General features: G+C 45.0%; 1 long non-coding RNA gene and 1 pseudogene across 7 annotated transcripts in view; both read left to right on the forward strand.

Moving 5' to 3' along the window:
- Positions 1–1394: 1394 nt before the first annotated feature.
- LOC147966174 (uncharacterized) overlaps positions 1395–25241 on the forward strand; it is a 28802-nt gene continuing 4955 nt past the window's right edge. For 3 of the 7 annotated variants that reach the window (XR_015608790.1, XR_015608789.1, XR_015608793.1), the window contains exons 1-8: positions 1395–1957; positions 3331–3523; positions 3631–3846; positions 23730–24074; positions 24161–24248; positions 24452–24611; positions 24742–24786; positions 25084–25192. This is a non-coding gene — a long non-coding RNA (uncharacterized LOC147966174). The remainder of the gene's footprint in view (positions 1958–3330; positions 3524–3630; positions 3847–23729; positions 24075–24160; positions 24249–24451; positions 24612–24741; positions 24787–25083; positions 25193–25241) is intronic. The other 4 variants (XR_015608791.1, XR_015608792.1, XR_015608788.1 and 1 more) reach the window with 3 other exon arrangements.
- LOC147966175 (uncharacterized) lies at positions 18685–20894 on the forward strand (annotated as a pseudogene).

A 25241-nucleotide genomic window follows, 5' to 3' on the forward strand; every position in this document is an offset into this window, starting at 1 on the left:
TAGGGCCTTGCCTCCTCCTACATACCCCCTATTCTTACTGTCAGACTTGTTCCCACGGCAGTGGCAGCCACAGAGGGTTCGATAGCAGAGCCGAAGCGGAAGATAGTTACTTGAGGTTGGCGCTAGCGCGAGAGAGGGATCAGAACCGACGCCTCAAAAACTACTACATGTCACTTAACTTGTATCGCTATATCGTGATTATGATGAGACGACATGATTTGTGTTGGATGATATGATGAAACTATCATGTGTATGATATGATGAGCATATTGCATGCTTATGATATGATTAGAATAGTGTATAAAACTTATACAAAAACACCGCAAGTACGTAGCTGAAAAAATGTATGTGAAAATATAGCAGTAGCGCTCTTTAGCAGGAAGCAGTAGCGCTGCACAGAAGCGCCACAGTTATTTATCAGTAGCGTTGCATAGACAAACACTACTGCTAAGCTACTTATTAGGAGTAGCGCGTTTCTGGACAACGCTATTGCTAAGTAGGTATAGCAGTAGCGCTGCTACAAGTTAAGTGTAGTGCCTCCCACTATGCTACTACTAGGCATTTGACCCGCGCTACTGCTAGGTTTTTCCGTAGTGGTGTCTGGGCCATATCGAGCACACAATTCACAACAAAAAACGTATGCGATGTCTATAGTTATCACACACAATTCTGATTACTGACTTGTTTGCTGGATATCACACACATCTTGTTACACGCCGAATTGTTTTTGTTCTTCTGGATCGTCGCAAACAATTTATTCGAATGAACTATATGTCGTCTATCGCACACATCTGGATTTGGGTAACGGTTTGTGTATTTTTGTGTCATCGCAAACAATTTGTATGCATCAACTGTAGGCCACGTATTGCACACGCAACCCTTTTCTTAATCGTATTTGATGTGTCCGCCATCGCACATAGTGTTTTTTATTGGTGACGGTTTTATTATCATACCATTTGTGATTCATGCATCGCACACAGTTTGGTCGAAGGGTCTCCGATACATGTGTTGCGTTAGCACCATCCCGCAGTAGCACAAACATAATTTCAAATTTTCGAACATTATTTGTAAACATGAGTTTTTTGGAATAGCAAATAGTTTTCCAAATTCTGATCATTTTTTAAAACTGTGAAAATAGAAACAAAAAATGAAAAGAAGAAATAGAGAAAAGAATTCGAATTTTGTAAAACAAATGAAAGTGAAATAGAAAACAAAAAGGAAAAGGAAAGGAAAACCAGTCAAGGAGGATTAACAAAAAAAGGAAAAAAGCCAGAAAGAACCGTGAAGAAAAAAAAAACGTTTCCTAGCCACTTGGGCTGGCCCATATGCGGTTTGCTCGCTGCAATGCAATGGGCCTTGGGCCGCTCACGTCTCTCTCGGAACAGAGCAAGGGAGGAAAACCCTATTTGCCGCTCTAGCAGAAGCAGAGCAAGGGATTCGTCTACAGCTCGGAGCAGCAAAGGGGTTCGGCTTAGATCCAAGCACGCCGCCGGCTTTAAAGGCGTGGGGCTGTAGATCGAGAGAGAAGTCAGGCGGCGGCGACTCGGGAGTACGAGCTCGACGGCGGCTGAGCATCGTCGGGTTCGGGAGTTGGAGAGGATGAGGGGGAGGCGGCGGCGCGGCGGGCGCCTGGGGTCTCGGCATCCGACCTCAGGTCCAAGCTGCCGATGGAGGCTTTTGCGCCGCGAGCACGCTGAGAGCCTGAGGTACCTGGACGACGGCCACGGCGATACACGAGGAGGCGAGCCCGAGGCGGTGGGCGGCGGCGGATCCAGTCATGCTCCTCCTCGAATTCCCCGTCGTCGTGCTACAGAGGGCGTCTTCGCCCACATCTCCTCACGCCGGTGGGCGTGCCGCCTTCGGCCGCGACTCGGTAAACGAACAGAGCATGTGCTCGCGGCGGAGGATGCTCTCTCACTCCCGCGGAACGCTCGCCTCGCCCACCACCACGGACAAGGTAGATACCCTCCTACAGCGTGATGTTGTTGCTTCCCAGCTGTTTGCCGCGTGATGCTCCTGCTTCCCACTGTTTGCCGCGTGATGCTCTGCTGCTGCTACTACTTTGCTACTGCTGCTAATTTGCCCCTCTGGAATTCACAAGGAAGATACAAATTTTGTGACTAAAGCATATTTGATCAGCTGTCCTGTTACAAAACATAGATTTTTTATAGCATCAGGCAAAGAATCATAATGTGCACTCAGTTCACACAGCACACACTCTTTTTCTTTAGGGAAACATATACGAAATTGTGATTTGAAAGGACTATCAATCTACATAAATCATGGAAAGTTTCCTAGTACATTTTTCGGTGCGGGTTCATTGAGGAGATTCAAGATACAATCTGCTGCTGCTAATTTGCTGTAGTGCTATTTTAAAGATGATGATGACAGATTACCACCATCAAGCATTTGCTAATGTCGAGGTAGAAATTTTCTATAGTTGCTAGCCAATGGAAAAAGCAAATCAGCAAGAGTTCTATTTCTCATTAGATGAATGCCAGAAATGGATTATTTCTTTAGATTATGAACTTAGCACGCTGTGAAATAGTACAACAATGTGTAGAATATGAAGTTCAATGAATGGCTGAAGATCATTATGGACAGGCTCAGCTTGCACCATGTCACTTGATTCGTTTATTTAGGTGATGATGTCAGAAGAAGGTAAATTGTTAGGTTTTCAAGTAGATTCTCATACGGTGTCCCTGGTTATAGTCAGTGACATGTGTTATCAGTAGGTTCTCATACGGTTGCCAGCTATCTGTTCCTGAACGGTTTGTGGCAAGATAGTGGGAAAACACATCAGTTGTTCCAGCACTTATGATGAATGTTGCCCTCCTGAGAAGTTGATCAGCTCTTCTTGGTCTGACTAATCTTTGGAGGTTTATTCTGTTACGCCATAGGTCCTCGACTTGATTGGAAAATGATAGTGTATTCTATCATGGAGAAAAAAAAAACACAGCTAGCTAATTAGTACCTAAAATACTGGCTCTGAATAATCGGAATGACTTGATTTATAAACTTGCTATCCACTCTTTTGTGATCTTGCAACTAGTTGAATTTGGTGAATGTTATTTCTGTATGTAATTGGCATGTGCTAGTAGAATGTTACTCACTCAGTTCACATATATAAGATGTTCTACCTTTTTCTCTGATTCAGATGCATATAGATGCATTTTAGTGCGTTTGTTCACTCATTTCAGTCCGTATGTTGTCCATATTGAAATATAGAAAACATCTTATATTTGTGAACAGAGGGAGTATTTCTTTATGTAATTAATTGGCAAGCGCTGTTGGAAAGTGACAACAGAAATTTTCTTGCTATTGTGGCAGGCAACAAAATGGAGCTATTCTTTCCATTAGCATATTCCAGAAGGATTTATTTTGCACATAAAAGTGATGGCTTGGGCCTTCGGCACCATTGCGGCATCAGTTTGCACGTTGTCGCTCCACTTGTATTGCTGGTTGCAAAGTAAGGTGCGAACAATCCATCGCCATATGTTAGGAGGTGAAACTTAAGCACTATGTAAGCTCAACAACTTACTTCCAGTACAAAACACAAATTTGGATTAGGTTTGTTCAGTGTAACCTGCTTCTCATTCCTAAGCATTAATGCTTCTAATGATATTGCAGATTGTGAAAATTTCTCTAGCCTTGTGGGTGCTGTTACTGTTGCATTTAAATTGGTTTGTCCAAATCGACAGTCCGAGGCTCCAGCTGATGCAGTCGCAACCCCACCTCTAGATCAGCTCACCATCCAACCAGTTACACTCAGTTATGTGACAGTTTTGATTCATTCTACAGAATATTGGAACTCTGGAATGACCAAATCTCAATTCTGCTTCAAAGGTAATGATTCTGTTTTATCAACCACCCTAAATTTGTCCACAACTGATGTTTACGACATGGTTATCTATTTCACACATTCTTATTCTATGTATATTGTGATTATATTTTCATTTCCTTAGTTGTGTTGCTGTTCAGTTGACTGTTAAGTTTACGGTTATTTCCCCCGCAAAAAAAAGGGTTATGGTCTTTTATTTCAAAAGAGAAAAGCATGTTTCTTTGTAGGAGACTAGCTGCTTTATAGACTTGCATATTTTGTAATGTTTCTTTTACAAACATACGATGTTATAGAGTGTATACACGGGCCTAGACATCTAGCCAAATCTACCTATAGCATTTCTAAAACAATATAATTATAACGGTTACATGTAAATTATGTGTGTAGATTTATCCCTTTTTTTTTCATACGCCTTAGTAGATTCTAAAAATATGGTGTGATGTATAAAAGTTTATGGTCAACGCTAGTTTAGTGTTTGGGTCAAATTATTATTTGAAAGTAGGGGTTAAAGTTTGCCAAGAAAAAAGCAGATTATTATTTCAGATTCATAGAGTACGACTATATCCCACCCGGTCTTGTTTCCATCAAAAGTGTGTCCCCACTTTGTTGAAGAATACACCTACCATTTTGGTAGTGGGACTAACTCATCTCAGCGGTTTTGTTTGGGCCTCATTCCCCTAATACACTAGTAATAGTCTCATTTCCCATATTTCCCTTAGTCTCACTCCCAATCACTTCACGATCCAAGGAAGGGAATGCCAGCAGCCATGGCGACAGTGTCCCCTTCGGCCATTCATGCCACTTGAGAGGATGAAGGCTCTGGTGACGTCACACGAGAGACATCGGCGCAAGCGAGGTTGCCACCATCCCTGTTGCGACGACAATGCCACAATGGAGGGTAGAACGGGGTGGTGGGTAACAGCATTGCGAAAGGAGGTGCCGACCACTCATTTGACCCAGGGAAGGAAAAATAATGTGCAATGTTTTAATAAGGATCTCGGTCGAGAGAATCTAGAGTATGGTGTATGGTCTAGAAAAGGAGCAAGAGTGCACTCGAGCATGTTTAGGGGGAGGTATATTCGGGGCGGAGGCCACAGGGGGGAGCTATGCCCGGCTGGATGACCATAAAGGGCGAGGGAGAATTCCTTCTTTTAAGAATAAAAGTATACTCCCTTTGTTCACTATTATGAGATGTTTTGGATATTTTAATATGAACTATGTGCAGAAATGAGTGAACAAAACACACTAAAATGTGTCTATGTACACCTGATTCAGAAAAAAGTTAGAACATCTTATAATCATTAATGGAGGGAGTACTAGAGAATAAAATCCTTCCCTAGCTATTGGTGGATCAACAACAAGAGTATGAAGAGATAGAGGATTTTTTGATCTGCACACTGGAGCATACGAAGGAAGCATCGACACCAATATGCTTGGTGAGCTATGTTGCACAGGGTCGTGCACAATACTGATAGCACATGTACTCTCCTACAACAGAGGAGTAGGTGAGTGACAACACCTATACTCTACAACAGAGGAGTAGGTGTAGTCATAGAAACAAAAAAAATCCTTAAGCTACCATCATATGCCTTTGTTGTCAAAAGAGCCATAGTTTGCAACTCAGCCTTTGCACCAGTAGAAAGGAAAAGCGCAATCGGGTCCTTTGTCTTCTAGGCAATGAGAAAACCATCAAGAAAACACAGTAAGTAGAAAGGGACGTGCGAACTTGAGCATAGGAAGAGGTGAGACGGTAAGAGATATTTCCACAAAGATATCGTAGAACATGGGGGTGACTCAAGTGGATAAAAGTGAGAGTATAGACAAAGTGACTTAGAATGAGAACGTGATATGAAATGTCTGGACGAGTGACATCTGAATAGACAAGACTCCCAACAAGATGATGATAGCGTGTCAGATCAAACAAAGGTGAGTGTTGAGCTCCATGGGAGTGTCATGCACTTGAGAGGATGAAGGCTCTAGCAACATCGTGTGAGGGGCATCGGTGCTAGCGAGTTTGCCACCATCCTAGCCACGACGACAATGCCGCAGAGCTTATAGTGGAGGGTAGAGTAGGAAAGTGGAGCGACGGCGCCGCAGGAGGTGCACTCGAACGGTGTTTCTTCTTTCGGGCGAGTGCCAGATAGATAGACAAGGCTCACAACAAAATGTCGATAAAGCGCTAGATTAGACAGTAGGTCAACATCAGTAGCAGGGGGTGAACATTGAGCTCCATGGGAGTCTCAACATGCGCTCATTAGTAAGAGCAGCGCGAGTAAGAAGATCCTAAATTATTATTTTTTAGCATGAAGGGACCTCAATCCCAAGAAAGTAGCAGAGAGGGCCAAGATAAAACATAAGAAACTGCATACTAAGACATGCCTTAACAAAGGCAATATACTCACGGTCTGCGTCAGTGATGACCATGTCATCAACATATAGAAGAAGAGTCCTACCAAGAACAGAAAGGAGGACAAACAATGTCGGATCATGAGCACTTGATGAAAACCAGCAGTAGCCACCATAGAGGCAAAACGCTCAAACCAGGTGTGAGGGGCTTGCTTAGAGCCATAGTGAGAGCGATGAAGACGAGAAAGCATGTCGTAAGGAGCAGCTCACCATTAAGAAATGCATTCTTAATATCAAGCCTAGACACAGATCAGTGGCAAACCGAGGCCACAATAAGAAGTGTGCGAATAGTGGTGAGCAAAAGTCTCACCGTAATTAGGACCATGCTCCTGCTGAAAGCCATTACCCACAACACGAGCTTTGTAACGCCCAAGAGAACCATTAGAGTGAGTCCTAACCTTGTAGATCCACCAAGTGATGGGACAAACACGAGGAGGAACATATACAGTATCTCACGTGCCGATGCGCTCAAGAGTAGCAGTCTCCTCTGCCATCACAAGGTGCCATTTGGTATGAACATCACAATAAGAAGTTGGCTCAAGAACAATAGCACCAACGCTTGGAAGACCTAGGCGGTCAACAGGCCAAAGCGGACGAGGACGCAAGCCATCCACAGCACGTAGACGTCCTGTATAGAAATTAGGAAAAGATGGAAGAATACGAGTTGGAATCATCGGGATAAACTCAGGTGATGTAGACAAGGAAGCCACTGGTGATGAAGGTGTAGAATCATGTGATAAGTGAGGTGAGGAAATTATAGGAGATGATGGCATTGGTTCTACAATAATCAGAGAAGCAGGAGCAGTACGACAACTGGATAAGGGCTCAATAGGAGTGGTAGGAGTGCCGGGAAATTATGGAAATAGATATACTCCACTTAAAAGCCCGAAGAAGAAGGACTCAACAAAAATCATATCCCGAGAAATAGTCATCCGACGACCAACATGATCCCAACAACGATATCCCTTATGCTCATCGTTGTATCCTAAGAAGACACACTCAACAGACTAACAAGTCAGTTTGGTGCGTTCACGAGGGGCAAGAAGGACATAGCAAACATAACCAAACAATTGAAACGCTGAATAAACGATCAAATAGATGCTCGAAAGGAGTGTCACCCTGCAGAGCAGTGGATTGCTAAAGGTTGATGAGATAGATGGAAGTGGAGACAAACTCGACCCAAAAGTGCGACGGAAGGGATGCGGTGACCATAACGGACGAGTCGTCTCAAGAAGGTGAGGATGCTTGAGCTCAACCATGCCATTTTGAGCATGAGCACCAGGATAAGAGAACCAAAGTCTGCTAAAAAAGGATTCCACCAGTCATCATAGAACACACGAATAGGTGTAGAGAACTGAGTGTGAACCATGGCAGCAAAAGGCTTATAAGACCTCACTACAAGAAGAAATAAAGTATATACAAGTGTGTCGAGAGAAGTTACTACCGGAGGCAAAGGGAGATGGACCCATGAGATCATATTGAACAAGGTCAGAAGGACGACGAGACACTTTCTCGCTATGAGTATAAGGTAATTGGACCGTGGATTAGAGACATCATCGGAGACGGATCCAAGAAGACCAAGTCGAACTAAGGATGAGAGATAACAAGTGATCCAAGGGGATGATGCCAATCATGAAAATAACTGGTAGACAAGGTAATAGAGGCAGAGACTGGCGATGGTGGCAGCAGAGGGACTTGATCCAGCATCCCACGTGCCTATGCACTCTTCGTACCCCACCGATCCGGCTTGGCGTTCTTTTCCTGTTTGCGGGTTGTGGGTCACGCACTTGATTAAGCACCCCAGGTTCTCCTACTGCGCCCTTGGCCTCGACTTTAGGTAGCGCCTGTCCTCGGCTCGTCCCGTGCATAAACCAGGTACGCGTCGACTGTCCGAGCTCCTGCTCACCATTGGTGGTGCTCGAGCGTGCGGTTATGGTGTCGCACATAAAGGGAACACGGGATGTGGGATTGAGACAGTACTCATAGCAGCCCGCAGCAAGGCAAAGAATGCCCATCCAGACTGGTAGGGAGCAAAGGTGGGCACAAAGGTGGACGTTGGCTCTAGTCTCAATAGTGCGCTCATCAGTAAGAGCAGCATGAGCAAGAAGATTTTGGATATACTTCTCTTGGGAAATAAGCAACAATCTTAAGGAAGTAGTGAAGAGGACCAAGATTCAGTAGTGACCTTATCACTAAGAGCAGCACAAGCAAGATCCTAAATGTACTTCTCTTGAGAAATAAAGAAGCCATCAGAGGTGGACGAAACCTCAGTTCGAAGTAGTGAAAGGGACCAAGATCACACATTAAATCTATTCACTAAGACGGGCCTTCAAAAAGGCAATGCACTCAAAGTTGTTGGTAGTGATGATCATGTCATCGACATATAGGAGCAAAGCTCGACCACGAGCTTAAAGATGGATATAAAGTGCAGAATGGTGAACATTTGGCAAAAACTAGTTGCAGTCATCAATGAGACAAAAAACCTCAAACCGTGCATGAGGGCTAAAGGCATAGGGAGAGTGACAAATACGGCAGATCATGCCATCAGGGGAAAATATCTATGTGGTGGCTACATGTAGACCTTCTCATGCAACTCACCATTAAGAAAGACATTCTTGACATCAAGCTAAGAGACAGACCAGTGGCGAGCAAATATCACAACGAAAAGTGTGCGAAGAGTGGTCATGTGGGCCATATGAGAAAATGTCTTGTCGTAGTCATAGCCATGTTCCTATTGAAAGCCACAAGTCACAAGACGAGCTTTGCAAGGCAAGGGAACCGTCAGAGTCTAAATCTTGTAGACCCACTTACAGTATACAACCGATGGGTTGAGCATGAGGAGGAAGGGAAATGAGATCCCACGTGTCGGTGCGTTTAAGAGCAGCAATCTCCTCTGCCATCGCATGTCGCCGTTTGGGTGAACATGGTATCACAGTAAGTTGTATTGCGAAGAGCAGCGCCAGAACACCCATAGTGATCAATAGGTGGAAGCGGGCAAGCGCAGAAGCTAGGTTGAGCTGGAGGTAGTGCGTTTCCAACAGAAGGAGACATAGTAGTGGAGGGAGGTGGCTCATCGAAAGATGATGCATCAGAAGAATCCACAAGATGCGGACAACTAGTGTAGTAAAGAAGAGTATGCGGGAGAATCACTGGGGAAGTCTTAGGGAACGAATGAGGTGGGGAAGCCGCAGGTGATGATGACGTGGGGTCTACAGCAGTAGTACGTGAAGACACATTGGAATGGATGTAGGAGGGCAAAACATGAGTGATAGGTGTATCAAAAAACGTTAGGAAAGAAATATCCTCAATGGGATAGGCCGAAGGAGAGGATGGACGTGGATAGAAAGGACGAGACTCGTTAAAAGTCACACCTGAGGAATGCACATTTGCCGATCGATAGGATCCCAACACACGAAGCGCTTAGTAGCCATGAGAACGACCAAACAGACACTCGAGAGGAATGTCACCTTGCAAAGCAAGGAAGGCTGACTGTTGATGAGGTAGGTGGAAGTAGAAACAACCTCAACCTAAAAGTGAGGTGAAAGAGAGGTGTTGATCTTCAATGCACAAGCTGCCTCAAGAAGTTGGCGATGCTTACGATCAGCAAACCATTCTGAGCATTTGGACCACGACATGAGAACTGAGAAAGTGTGCCCTGCTCAGCGAGGAATCCGCACATGGAAGACACAATTAGACTCTGCACATGATAGATGAACTCGCAAGCAAAATCTTCATGGAAGACATAATTAGGAGTGGGAAACCCGGCATGAAGCATGGGGGCAAACTTCTTACTGATAGATAAGACCTTACTACAAGAAAAGCATACAATATATCCATGTGTGTCGAGAGAAAACATCTATAAAGATAATATAGTGGCGGTGGCCTCTTTTTGAGGCAAAGGGAGCTCGACCACAAACATCAAAATGAACAAGATAGAAAGGATGAGGCACAGTCTCGCTATGAAGATAAAGTAATTAAACCTGTTTGCCAAGCCGACAACCTGACACTGACAGATCCAAGAAGACCACTTTGAACTAAGGATGAGAAGCAAGAACCACACAAGTGACAAAGACGATGATGCCACAAAGAGGCAGTAAACGAAGTAACCGAGGCGCGCTATGAAGATAAAGTAATTAAACCTGTTTGCCAAGCCGACAACCTGACACTGACAGATCCAAGAAGACCACTTTGAACTAAGGATGAGAAGCAAGAACCACACAAGTGACAAAGATGATGATGCCACAAAGAGGCAGTAAACGAAGTAACCGAGGCGGAGAGACTGGCGACGGTGGCAGCAAAGGAAAGGTTAAACCAGTCAAGCTTCTAGAGGACTTGGGAGTTACAACGACGATGGCCAACACTAAGTAAAGCATCCATCTGAGGATCCTAATAAGAACAAGAGTTAAACTAAAGAATGACTGTACAACCAAAGTCGACAATCTGACCACCTAAAATGAGCTGCATGGGCCAAGGAATATGAGCAAAAGAATAACATGAAAAGACGAAGTAGTAAGAGTGCCTCGACTGTCGACTTGGAGGGAAGTTTCATCATCAGTAGAACATGAACATGAGTATCTGAAGGTCAAATAGCTGATAAACTCGAAGAATCATAAACTATTTGAAAATACATCCAGTACCAAGGATTCATAGAGGTGTACTTGGTTGTGTAAAAGTTGTCACTCGGTACTAGAAAAATCAGTAGCAAAACCTATTGATGGAGAACTCAAAGAATTAGCTAGTAGACTTGGAAGTCGCCTAATCTCCAGTGTAGTCATTGTCTCAACCGAAGAGGTTGCCGAAGAAGTATTGTGCGATGAAACTAGAAGTAGCAAGTAGGTGTTCTGTTAAAGTTCAAACACCCAAAAGTATTTCTCGTTCTTCTTTGTTTAGTTTAATTTGGTTTTTGATTGCTTTCTTTTGTGTTCCTTTGGTTTTTTTTCTTCCTATTGTTTGTTTGTTTGTTGTTTGCTTTTAAAAGAATCCCTCCTTTCGTTCTTTTGGTGTTTTGAAGTTCTTTCGGAAAACAACAGAAATATTTCTTTGTTCTCTTTACTTTTTCTTTGGAAGTTTATTTGATTGCCTCTTCATTAAAACTTTGGAAATCTTTTATCTTTATGATCTTTTTTACCTTTGAGAAAAACCAAATATTCTAAATTATTTCTGTTGTGTTTCTCTGAGTTCTTTGCATTTCATGTTTCAGAAAATTGAAAAATATTTCTCTTTCGTTGTTCTTTTCTTTTCTTTTGGTTGTTCTTTTTGACTTTTCTTTGTTGTTTCTTTCGTCTTTGTGTTTTAAACTGCAAAACCCAAAATTTCCAAAAAGATTTTTCGTTTGCATCTTATCGAGTCCCAAGTGTTTGTAATTCTTTTTACTTCCTATTGTTTCTTTTGTTTGTGTGTTGTTTGCTTTTGAAAGAAACCCAAAAAAATATTTCTTCATTCTTTTTTGCTTTTTCTTTGGAAGTTTATTTGATTTCGTCTTTGCTGAAACTTCGGAAATCTTTCATATGTGCTTCTTTTTGCGTTCTTGTTTGCCTTCTTTGAGAAAAGAAAAAAAATCCAAAAATATTTATGAAGTGTTTCTTTGAGTTCTTTTTTGCTCTTTATGTTTCAGAAAATCCAAAAATACTTCTCTTTTGTTGTTTTTCTGTTTGCCATTGTTTTTCTTTTGGTTGTTCTTTTTGGCTTTGCTTTGCAATTCTATTTTATTTTTGTCGTTTCTTTGGTCTTTGTGTTTAAGTTGCAAAACCCAAACATTCCAAAAAGATTTCTCGTTTGCGTCTTATTGAGTCTTAATTGTTTTCCTTTGGTTATTCTTTTTGGCTTTTCTTTACTGTTTTCTTTTTTTCATTTCTTTCGTCTATGTGTTTATGTTGTAAAACCCAAACATTCTAGAAAGATTCTTGTTTGCTTCGTATTGAGTCTTAGTTGTTTGAAATGTTTTTTTTTGCTTCCTACTTTTTCCTTTGTTTGTTTGCTTACAAAAGAAACCCAAAATGATTTCTTTATCTTATTATTCTTTTGATGTTAATTGAGGAAACCACAAAATATTTTCTCGTTCTTTTTGCTTTTTCTTTGGATGTTTATTTGATTGCCTCTTTGTTGAAACTTTGAAAATCCTTTATCTTTGTTTCTCTTTGCCTTCTTTGAGAAAAACCAAAAAAAAATCCAAAATCATTTCTGTGTGTTTCTCTTAGTTCTTCTTTGCCTTTTATTTTTTAGAAAATCCAAAAATATTTCTCTTGCGTTTATCTTTTGTTTTTTTGTTTTCTTTTGATTGTTCTTGGCATTTTTTTGTGTTTTCTTTTTGCTGTTTCTTTTGTCTTTGTGTTTAAGTTGGAGACGTTAAAAAAAGTTGCAAAACCCAAAAATTCCACAAAGATATCTCGTTTGAGTCTTAAGTGTTTGTAGTGTTTTTTTGCTTCCTATTGTTTCTTTTGTTTTTTGTTCTTTGCTTTTAAAAGAAACCCCAAAAGATTTCTTTGTCCTTTTGTACTTTTGTTCTTTTGAAGTTCTTTGAGAAAATAATAATATATTTCTTTGTTCCTTTTGCTTTTCCTTTGGATGTTTATTTGATTTCCTCTTTGTTGAAACTTTGGAAATCTTTTATCTTCGCTTCGCTTTGCATTCTTGTTTGCCTTATTTGAGAAAAAAATACCAAAATTATTTCTATTGTGTTTCTCTAAGTTCTTTGCCTTTTATGTTTCAGAAAATCCAAAAATATTTCTCTTTTGTTGTTCTTTTATTTTTCTTTGTTTTTTTGCCTTTTTCTGTTGTTTTCTTTTTGTCGTTTCTTTTGTCTTTGCGTTTATTTAAGTTGCAAAAGTTAAAAGTTCCAAAAAGATTTCTCGTCTTAAGTGTTGAAGTGAACGTACTTCTGATTGGCTCTTATGTGCTTTATTGTTGAACTAATGAAAAGACCAAAAATATTTCCCTAGTCTACTCTTTTGTACAAATTGTCCAGTAGTAAAACCTGCAAAACCTATTGATGGAGAACCAAAAGAAGCAGCTAGCAGACACTGAAGTCGTGTAATCTCAAGTGTAGTGAGGGGCTCAACCGAAGAGCTTGACGAAGAAGCACAAGGCTATGAATAAAAACTAAAAGAAGTAGGTGTCGAAGTCATGTAATCTCTATTCCTCCTTGATCCGGTTTGGCGTCCTTCCCGTGGTTGCAGGTTTTGTGGCACTGACTTGATGTTGCATCCCATGTTCCCTTTGGTGGCCCTTGGCCCTGGTGGCAGGTAGCGTCGTGCACACATCCTATGGGTTAGACTAATGTTGAGGAAATCGTTAACTGGTAACTGCTCGCTCAGCTTGGGATTAGTGATTAATCGTTGAATCGGTTTATTAACTGGATTAATCGGTCAACCACTAGAAGCAAATTTTGTATGGAGGGAAAATTTACATTGCAACTAGGAGGCAAATGGCACCATTTTCTTTTCTCAATAGATCACAAACATGTATAAAGCAACAATCATCCATGCGGGGATCAGAAGTCATCTACGAACATGTATAAAACAACATTTTTTGCTAATTTCTGCCTGCGTCACAACTCTGAGAGATGGTGGCCACACGATAACAACAGATAGAGGGAAGGTGGCGGCCTGCACGCTGGGCATCTGAACGAGTTGGTTGCCGGAGGTGGTAGGTCATGAAGGAGGGGAAGTAGCAGCGTGTAGAGGGAGAAGAGGAAGCGGCGACACACAGGGGAGGAAGGAAGTGGCAGTACGTCGACGAGGACCTAGTCAGTCGTCATCTAGGTCGGGAGGGGATGAGAGGAGCAGGAGGGGTTCTAAGCCCTAGATATTTAGGAGCGAGAGGGTTTATGGGCCAAATAATTAGGCTTTGTTTGCCCACAAGTTAACAGGCCAGCAACGATTAATCAGCTTGACAACAGATTAGTCGGTCCAATCAACCATTTCATCGGCCTGGTGAGGTGCAATCTTGATAGCACATATACTGTATGGTGTGACAAGAGAAGAGTAATGTAGTGATAGAAAAAACAAAATCCTCAAGGTCGTTAATCGAAAGGCACATACTAAACGAGAGAGAGGGAAGCCGTGTGCTGTGCTCTGTCTGAGTCTTTGTGAAGAAACGGACCAAGTGTAAATCGAAAGGCACATACTAAACGTAGTCTATTTCTTTGTCTTCCGGGCAATGAGAAAACCATCAAGAAAACGCAGTAAGTAGAAAGGGACGAGTGAACTTGAGCATAGGATTAAGAGAGACGGGGAGAGGTAGTTCCACGAAGATATCATAGAACAGGGGGGAGGTGACTCAAGTGGATGAAAGTGGGAGCAGAGACAAACTGACTTAGAATGAGAATGTGATATGAAATGTTTGGACGAGTGACATCTAAATAGACAAGACTCCCGACAAGATGACGACAGCGCGTCAGATACAACAAAGGCTCATTGTCGGAAGCACAAAGGTGGACGTTGAGTTCCATGGGAGTGTTAACAGTGACCTTATCACTAAGAGCATCACAAGTAGGAAGATACTGAATGTACTTATCTTTGGGAAATAAAGAAGCCATCAGAGGCAGAAGAAACCTCAATTCCAACGAAGTAGGGAAGAGGACCAATATCAAACATAAAAACTATTCACTAAGACGAGCCTTCAAAAAGGCAAATGCACTTAGAGTTGTTGGCAGTGATGGTCATGTCATCGACATATAGAAGCAATGTTCGACCTTGAGCTGAAAGATGGATATAGTGTAGATCATGCATGAGCATTTGGCAAAAAGTAGTTGCAGTCGTTGCTGAAACAGAACACTCAAATCGGACGATATGGGCTAAAGGCATAGAGATAGCGACGAAGACGCCAGATCGTGCCATCAGGAAAAAGATATCTAGGTGTTGGCTACATGTAGACCCTCTCATGCAACTCACGATTAAGAAAGACATTCTTGACATCAAGTTGAGAGACATATCAGTGGCGAACAAATATCACAGCGAGAAGTGTGAGAAGAGTGGTCATGTGGGCCATATGAGAAAATGTTTCATCTTAGTCATAGCCATGATCCCGTTGAAAGCCACGGGTCACAAGATGAGCTTTCTTACGCAAGAGAACCATTAGAGTCTAAATCTTGTAGACCCACTTACAAGATACAAGTGATGGGATGAGCATAGGGAAGAAGGGGAAATGAGATCCCACGCGTCGGTGCGTTCAAGAGCAGCAATCTCCTCTGCCTCGCATGTCGCTGTTTGGGATGAGCATGGCGTCACGGTATGTCGTATTGAGAAGAGCAGCGCTAGAATACCCATAGTGATCTATATGCGGAAGCGGGCGAGCGCAGAAGCCAGAAGTAGGTTGAGCTAGAGGCGGTGCATTGCCAACAGAAGGAGATATAATAGTCGAGGGAGATGGCTCATTAGAAGAATCCGCAAGATGCAGATGACTAGTGCGGTAAAGAAGAGGATTGGGTGGAATTATGGGGGAAGTCTTAGGGAATGAATGAGGTGGGGAAGCCGCAGGTGATGATGACGTGGGGTCTACGACAGTAGTACAAGAAGACACATTGGAATGGAAGAGGGCAATACGTGAATGATAGGACGCATCAACACCATTATGGTTGGTGAGTTCATGCTTTTCATGGTTGTGCGCAATATTGGTAGCATTTGTACTGTCTGGCAGATGGACCCCTGAGATCATATTGAACAAGGTCAAAAGGACGACGAGACACTGTCTTGCTATGAGTATAAAGTAATTGGACAGTGGATTAGGGACATCATCGGAGACGGATCCAAGAAGACCAAGTCGAACTAAGGATGAGAGATAACAAGTGATCCAACGGGATGATGCCAATCCTGGAAATAACTGGTAGACAAGGCAACAGAGGTAGAGACTGGCGATGGTGGCAGCAGAGGGACTTGATCCAGCATCCCATGTGCCTATGCACTCTTCGTACCCCACCGATCCGGCTTGGCGTTCTTTTCCTGTTTGCGGGTTGTGGGTCACGCACTTGATTAAGCACCCCATGTTCTCCTACTGCGCCCTTGGCCTTGACTTTAGGTAGCGCCTGTCCTCGGCTCGTCCCGTGCATAAACCAGGTACACGTCGACTGTCCGAGCTCTTGCTCACCATTGGTGGTGCTCGAGCGTGCGGTTATGGTGTCGCACATAAAGGGAACACGAGATGTGGGATCGAGACAGTACTCATAGCAGCCTGCAGCAAGGCAAAGAATGCCCATCCAGACTGGTAGGGAGCAAAGGTGGGCACAAAGGTGGACGTTGGCTCTAGTCTCAATAGTGCGCTCATTAGTAAGAGCAGCATTAGCAATCTCAAGGAAGTAGCGAAGAGGACCAAGATTCAGTTGTGACCTTATCACTATGAGCAGCATGAGCAAGATCCTAAATGTACTTCTCTTGGGAAATAAAGAAGCCATCAGAGGTAGAAGAAACCTCAGTTCCAAGTAGTGAAAGGGACCAAGATCAGACATTAAATCTATTCACTAAGACGAGCCTTCAAAAAGGCAATGCACTCAAAGTTGTTGGTAGTGATGATCATGTATATAAAGCAGAAGCTCGACCACGAGCTTAAAGACATATAGGAGCAAAGCTCGACCACGAGCTTAAAGATGGATATAAAGTACAAAATGATGAGCATTTGGCAAAAACTAGTTGCAGTCATCGCTGAGACAAAAAACCTCAAACCGTGCACGAGGGCTAAAGGCATAGAGAGAGAACTGACTTGGATAGAAAGGACGAGGCTCATCAAGAGCAGCACGAGCAAGAAGATACTAAATGAATTCTCTTAGGAAATAAAGAAGCCATCAGAGGTAGAATAAACCTCAATTCCAAGGAAGTAACAAAGAGGACCAATATTAGACATAAAAACTATTCACTAAGACGAACCTTCAAAAAAGGCAATGCACTCAGAGTTGACCCTGAGCTGAAAGATGCTATAAAGTGCAGATCATAAGCATTTGGCAAAAACTAGTTGCAGTCATCGCTGAGACAAACACTCATACCGGACACGAGAGGCTAAAGGCATAGAGAGAGCGACAAAAAGGCAGATCGTGCCATCAGGAAAAAATATCTAGGTGGTGGCTAAATGTATGCCTTCTCATGCAACTCACCATTAAGAAAGACATTCTTGACATCAAGCTGAGAGACAGACTAGTGGCGAACAAATATCACATGAGAAGTGCGCGAAGAGTGGTCATGTGAGCCATATGAGCAAATGTCTCATCGTAGTCATAGCCATCTTCATGTTGAAAGCCACGGGTCACAAGACGGGCTCTCTAACGCAAGAGAACCATTAGAGTCTAAATCTTATAGACCTACTTACAATATACAAGTGATGGGATGAGCATGGGAGGAAGGAAAATGAGATCCTACACGTGTCAGTGCGTTCAATAGCAGCAATCTCCTGTGCCATCACATGTCGGTGTTCGGAATGAACATGGCGTCACGGTAAGTCGTATTGAGAAGAGCAACGCTAGAATACCCATAGCGATCAATAAGCGGAAGCAGGCGAGCGTAGAAGCCATAAGTAGGTTGAGCTGGAGGAGGTGCGTTGTCAACAGAAGGAGACATTGAACATATAAACCCTGCTAGAGTGGTAGTCACAATGAAGGCAGCCACGTCGCCTTCAAATCGCTCGTGCCACCGCCTGTTATTTTCGTGCCCCGCCGAGGGCATTTTTGTCATTTCGCATCCGGGCGTATAAAAGCCAACCGCTCCTGTGGAGAGGACCTGGCCGCCGCTCTCCTCTTCCTGCCGCCTCGGCTCACTCCTCCCACCTCAGCTCTCTCCTCCCTCCAAACCCTAGCCCCACACGCCGCCGGTCGCGCGGCTCCGCCTCCTACTCTTCTCCCCTCAAAGCCCGAGCGCGTCTGACCGCGGGGCGGCTGGGCGCGCCGAGCGGGGGCCGGTGTGGCAGGCGAACAGCGGCAGCCGGAGGCGAGGCCAAGGGCGGGCGAGCAGCAAGCGCACGGGGCTGGCGAGGCGGCGCGGGCGCGGGCGGCAGCGGCAACAGCAGGCAGCGGTGACCGCGAGCGCGCGGGGCTGGCGAGGATGCGGCAGCGTGGCAGGGCGGCGAGCAACGGGAAGTAGCAGGAGCTCGCCGCGCGTGTGGAGCTGCGTGGACCAGCGGGTCGACGCTCCGTGCTCTCCCTACGCCGCAGCAGCCTCTTCGCGTCTCCCCGCCCCTGCCGCCGCCGGTGACCCCTGTGCCCCTTCTTCTTCGTGCTCGGCCACCCCGCGCCACTGTTGCACCTGTCGCTTCTCCCTCCGCCTCTAGACTGGGCATGTGGAGCGCGGCGCTGTCGCCATTGTCCTCGACATACGGGGAGCGCTGGCTGCAGAGAAGGCCATCCACGGTGCCGTCGCCCCACAACAGAGAAGGTCGAGAAGTATTCTGGGTGGTTTGGCCTATCCCTTATGCTTTTCCTTTTTTCCCTTTTCAATTTACGCTTTGCTGCTCTTCGATTTGATCCATTACAGTGTTGTAGCTGCTGTTAGAGTTATAATGTAAGTCATGTACCCCTTTGTATTTATCCCGTTGTATAAGGGGTTTCCTGCATATGTTCCACACCTGTACATGTATATATATATCGGCCTATGGCCTCATGGGAATACAAGTTGCTTATTCCTAACATGGTATTAGAGCTTAGGTTTTTTTTAGCACGCGCAACTCGTGCTTGATCCTCTCCCCGCGCCGCTGTGTTCTTCTTGCCGGCGTCGCTGTTTCCGTCGCCGCTGCGTTTCTCTCCCTCCTATCTTGCTTCGCCTGCCTTGAGCCCTCAGATCAAGCCGGCGGACTTCTTCGTGCTGGCTACAGATCGAGCCCGAGCGATCGCAGGACTTCTCCGTCCGTCCCCCATCGCTGAGATCAAGCCGTTGCACCATCGCTGAGATCAAGCCGCCTCACTACATCGCTGCTTGTCCTGGGAAGGACGTGCGTAACGCCCGCATCCAGCCGGCCGCTCGCAGGGCTCCCGTCCTCAGCCAGTGCCCCGATCTTCCGCTTGACGCTGCTCCCGTCCCCAGCCAGCGCCTGCTCCCGATCTGGTCGCTCTCGTCGGATCTAAAAAAAAGAAAAAAAGAAAAAAAAGAAAAAAGAAAGAAAAAAATGTCTGCTGCATCGGGCTATGTTGCTGTTCCTCGCTGTCCGGTGATCTTTGATGGTACTAACTACACCGAGTTTACTGGCTTCATGCGCATTCACATGCGTGGCATCCGTCTTTGGGGTGTTCTTTCTGGCGAGGTCTGCTGTCCGCCATGTCCAGTTCCTCCGGTGGCCCCTACTCCGCCAACTCCATCGGTTCTTCCTACGGATGCTAATCAGGCCGCCAAGGATGCGGCTAAGGTTGCTGATGAGGCTGCTGATCGTGCTTATGATGAGAGGGTTTTGGCTTATGAGGAGGCTCTTCAGACGTATCATGGTGCTCTGTCTGTTTACACCCAGTGGCTTGATGATGATGCTCGTGCTGCAGCTGTTCTCACTGCTAGTGTTCTGCCTCAGTTTGCTTCTGAATTTCTGGGTCTTTCTACTGTCTTTGAGATGTGGACCCGTCTTCGTGAGCGCTATCAGCCCTCTGGTGATGCCTTATACCTCTCTGTGATCCGTCAGGAGCATGCTCTTCAGCAGGGTGACTCTTCTGTTGATGACTTCTATGCACAGAGTTCTGCTATCTGGCGCCAGCTTGATTCTCTTCGTAGTGCTGGGTGTCGTACCTGCCCCTGTTGCCAGGCTGTCCAGGCCAATTTGGAGTTTCATCGCGTCTATGAGTTCTTGTCTCGGCTCCGTAAGGAGTTTGAGCCCCGGCGTGCTCAGTTGTTTGCTCGTGGCCGTATTTCTCTCATGGAGGCGCTTTCTGAGATTCGTGCTGAGGAGACTCGCTTACGTGGTGCTGGTTTGCTGGAGGTTCCCTCTGTGCTTGCTACTCGTGCTCCTACGCCACTTGCTCCACCGACCCCTTCTCGCTCGAGTGCTCCGCCGCTCTTGCCCACTCCTTCTGGAGGCTCAGGTCGCCCCCGTCCACATTGCGCCTATTGCAACAATGATGGTCATCTTGAGTCTCAGTGCTACACGAAGAAGAAACACCTGCGCAAGGCTCGATCATCATCTTCTGGGACTTCGTCATCTACCTCGACAGCTTCAGCCATTGCTTTGACTGAGCAGGATATTCTGAGACTTAAGCGTCTGCTCGCGGCTTCAGGTTCTTCCTCGACGGGTACTGCCGGTTCTGTCATCGATGCTTCCTGCACTGAGCAATCACCCTCTACACAGTCAGGTACATCCCCCTGGGTTCTGGACTCTGGAGCTTCTTTTCATATGTCTTCTCATTCTTCCACTTTGTCCTCTCTTCGATCACTGGATTCTCCTATTCATGTCTTCACTGCTGATGGTACTCCACTTCCTGTTGCTAGTAGAGGCAATCTTACTACTCCTTATTCTGTTCCTGATGTTGCTCATGTTCCTCGACTTACCATGAATTTGTTTTCTGCTGGTCAACTTACGGATTCTGGTTGTCGCGTCATCCTTGACGTTGACTCTTGTTCTGTCCAGGACCGTCACACGCACACTCTGGTTGGGGCTGGCCCTCGCCGCTGTGATTCTCAGGGTCTTTGGGAGTTGGACTGGCTTCATGTTCCTTCTGCTGCCACCACCATCGCCAGTTCTTCCGCTTCTGTCGCCTCCGTCACTGGTTCCCTCCAGCAGTGGCATCATCGACTTGGTCATCTGTGTGGTTCTCGGTTGTCTTCTTTAGTTCGTCGAGGCCTTCTGGGGTCTGTCTCAGGAGATGTCTCTTTAGAGTGTCAGGGTTGTCATCTTGGCAAGCAGATTCAGTTACCATATTCACATAGTGAGTCAGTGTCTAAGCGTCCTTTCGATTTAGTCCATTCTGATGTATGGGGTCCGGCCCCTTTCGCTTCAAAAGGTGGTTATAAATACTATATTATTTTCATAGATGATTTCTCTCGTTACACATGGCTTTATTTCATGACTTCTCGTTCTGAGGTGTTGTCTATTTATAAGCGTTTTGCTGCCATGGTTCATACTCAGTTCTCTTCACCCATTCGTGTTTTTCGTGCTGACTCCGCTGGCGAGTATATCTCTAAGATGTTGCGTGGTGTTCTTGCTGAGCACGGGACTCTCTCTCAATTCTCTTGTCCTGGTGCTCATGCTCAGAATGGTGTGGCTGAGCGAAAGCATCGACATCTTCTTGAGACGGCTCGTGCATTGATGATTGCTGCCTCTCTCTTGCCTCATTTTTGGGCTGAGGCCGTCTCCACATCCACCTATCTTATCAATATACAGCCTTCCGCTGCTCTACAGGGTGGTGTTCCTTTCGAGCGACTTTTTGATTGTTCTCCCGATTATTCGATGCTTCGCTCGTTTGGCTGTGTTTGCTATGTTCTTCTTGCCCCTCGCGAACGCACCAAACTGACCGCTCAGTCTGTTGAGTGTGTCTTCTTAGGCTACAGTGATGAGCATAAGGGCTATCGTTGTTGGGATCCTATTGGTCGTCGGATGCGTATCTCTTGAGATGTGACTTTTGAAGAGTCTCGTCCCTTCTACCCACGCCCATCTTCCTTGACTTTTTCAGTGCAGGATATCTCTTTCCTCACTTTTCCTGACTCACCTATCACTCCCGCCGAGACTGTACCTCTCCGTTCCACTTCCTCTCCTTCTCCACATCTAGTTGATTTGCAGCCACCATCATCCCCGGTCTCCTCGCCTCGCATGTCACCGGGTTCTTCACCTTCATCTCCGGTGACTTCCTCCCCAGTCTCCTCTCCCAGCCTGTCACCGGATTCTACACCTTCATCTCCGGTGACTTCTTCGTCCCCACCCCTTGATTCTACCTTGCCGATTCCTCCTTCTATTATTCCATCTTTTCCTCAGCATTACACTCGTCGTCCACGACCAGTTGATGCCTCTGTGGATGGGTCGTCATCTTCCTCTCAGCCTACTTATGGCTTGCGTTCTCGTCCTCGTCCGCCTATTGATCGCTTTGGATTTCCCACCGCTGGTGCTGCTGTTCTTGAGCCGACTTCTTACCGACAGGCTGTTGTTCATCCTGAATGGCAGTTTGCGATGGCAGAGGAGATTGCTGCTCTTGAACGCACTGGTACCTGGGATCTTGTTTCTCTTCCTCCCGGAGTCCGTCCGATCACTTGTAAGTGGGTCTACAAGGTTAAGACTCGCTCCGATGGTTCTCTTGAGCGTCACAAAGCTCGTCTTGTGGCTCGTGGTTTTCAGCAGGAGCATGGTCGTGATTATGACGAGACTTTTGCTCCTGTGGCTCATATGACCACTGTTCGTACACTTCTTGCCGTTGCCTCTGCACGCCACTGGTCTATATCTCAGCTTGATGTTAAGAATGCCTTTCTTAATGGTGAGCTGCGTGAGGAAGTGTACATGCAGCCACCACCTGGGTATTCTGTTCCTGGTGGCATGGTATGTCGTCTTCGTCGCTCTCTCTATGGCCTTAAGCAAGCCCCCCGTGCCTGGTTTGAGCGCTTTGCTTCTGTGATCACTGCTGCTGGTTTTTTAGCCAGTGCTCATGATCCAGCATTGTTTATTCACCTTTCTCCTCGTGGACGGACTCTTCTTCTTCTTTATGTTGATGACATGATCATCACGGGGGATGACCCCGAGTATATTGCCTTTGTAAAGGCCCGTCTTAGTGAGCAGTTTCTTATGTCTGATCTTGGACCTCTTCGCTACTTTCTTGGGATTGAAGTCTCTTCTACCTCTGATGGCTTTTTTATCTCCCAGGAAAAGTATATCCAGGATCTTCTTGCTCGTGCTGCTCTTACTGACGAGCGCGTTGTTGAGACTCCTATGGAGCTCAATGTTCACCTCCGTGCTACTGATGGTGATCCTCTTCCTGATCCGACGCGTTATCGTCATCTTGTTGGCAGTCTTGTCTATCTAGCTGTCACTCGTCCGGACATCTCTTATCCGGTTCATATTCTGAGTCAGTTTGTCTCTGCCCCCACCTCGGTTCACTATAGTCATCTCCTTCGTGTTCTTCGATATCTTCGAGGCACGATCTCTCACCGTCTATTCTTTCTCTGCCCCCACCTCGGTTCACTATAGTCATCTCCTTCGTGTTCTTCGATATCTTCGAGGCACGATCTCTCACCGTCTATTCTTTCCTCGCTCCAGTTCTTTACAGCTCCAGGCCTATTCGGATGCTACGTGGGCTAGTGATCCTTCCGATCGCCGTTCACTTTCTGCTTACTGTGTTTTTCTTGGTGGTTCTCTCATTGCCTGGAAGACGAAGAAACAACTTGCAGTTTCCCGTTCGAGTGCCGAGGCTGAGTTGCGAGCAATGGCTCTTTTGACGGCAGAGGTGACTTGGTTACGGTGGTTACTTCAGGATTTTGGTGTTTCTGTCACTACACCGACTCTGCTTTTATCTGACAGTACAGGTGCTATCAGCATTGCACGCGATCCTGTGAAGCATGAGCTCACCAAGCATATTGGTGTTGATGCGTTCTATGTGCGCGCTGCTGTGCAGGATCAGGTTATTGCTCTTCAGTATGTGCCTTCCGAGTTACAGTTGGCGGATTTCCTGACGAAGGCTCAGACTAGAGCACAACATGGCTTTTATCTCTCCAAACTCAGTGTTGTTCATCCACCATGAGTTTGAGGGGGGGTGTTAGAGTTATAATATAAGTCATGTACCCCTTTGTATTTATCCCGTTGTATAAGGGGTTTCCTGCATATGTTCCACACCTGTACATGTATATATATATCGGCCTATGGCCTCATGGGAATACAAGTTGCTTATTCCTAACAGCTGCAAGTGTTGGACTGGTCGTTCCTCTAACCGGAGGCCTTGCGATGGTTCTATTGGGTTCAGGTTAGTCACTTTCTTTTGCTCCATTTATTTTCTGAATATCTAAATTTATTCTGGATAGTCATGTTTATATTGTTGGTTTATTATAGGTAAAACCAGGCAATGAACTTTAGAGTTAGTATCCTCAAGTTACTTTTTAACTGCATTACTAGACAGCGGTTGGCTTTCAGTTACCAGGTTAGTATCATATCTGAAAGAATGGCAATTGTGACAGTAACTTTATGCTGCTTGATACTGTGCTGTACTACACATATATATCATTACCAATCTATTTTTTGTTTACCTTTTCCTGACTTTAGAAAGGTGATGTTTCATTATGCTTGGTACAAACAACTGGCAGCTATGGTGCCTTCCTAATCCAAGCATATGTTATTTTTCAGGTTTTTCAGGTTTTGCTGCTGTTAATTGTATTTGGTAAGTTGCCTCTCATTGTGCTTGTCGTCGGAACCAGCAACAGCAGAAGCTTGCCTGCTGCCCTACCTCTTCAGCAATCTGATGGATTTACAGGCTTGTTTGTTTCATTGGTGGCTTGCTGCTCGGGTATGCGATCACATCAGTTGGTTATTTGCACTCGGAGCTAAGATCTTTTCTTCTCGTCTCCTGAATCCTGTTCGATAAAATGTGTCTGAGCTGAGACATTTTTTTCTTCCATGTTCCTTTCTATGTGCAGGTTCTTTGTTGATTTTGTTGGATGTGTGTGTTGTTTACCAACAAGGTTAGGTTTCCTATTGGCTTGCTTGATTAGGTCTTGGTACATATTCCATGAACTGGTGCGTTTGTGCGGTCAGCTTGGCTGTATATAAATTTTGAGGTTCACCTGCTATGGATATGCTTTTCTAATTGTAGTGTGACAGCTTTAACCAAAGTCTGTTTAGTTCACTCAGCCTTCTATTCATTGATTTTGTATATGGTTCTTGGAAGTAGAGCTTGCTAAGCATTTGAGAGTGTTCCAGTTTGCTTAATCACTGTGACTATGTGCTCTGGGTTAAAATTCTAAATTTTCTCTTTGTAGGAGCTTCATAAGGGTTGCTCACCAATGAACTAGAAGATTGTTTTGTCCTGGGCACTCACACGATTAAGGAAGAAATTGGTTATTCCTGGATGTGCTATGCAGATCAAAGGTGAGCTCATCATATTTTCTTTCTTCAATCTTAGCCGAAGATTTATCTC

This window comes from Triticum urartu, chromosome 6A (genome assembly GCF_056163025.1).
Source record: "Triticum urartu cultivar PI428250 chromosome 6A, HENAU_Tu73, whole genome shotgun sequence".
Lineage (NCBI taxonomy): Eukaryota > Viridiplantae > Streptophyta > Magnoliopsida > Poales > Poaceae > Triticum > Triticum urartu.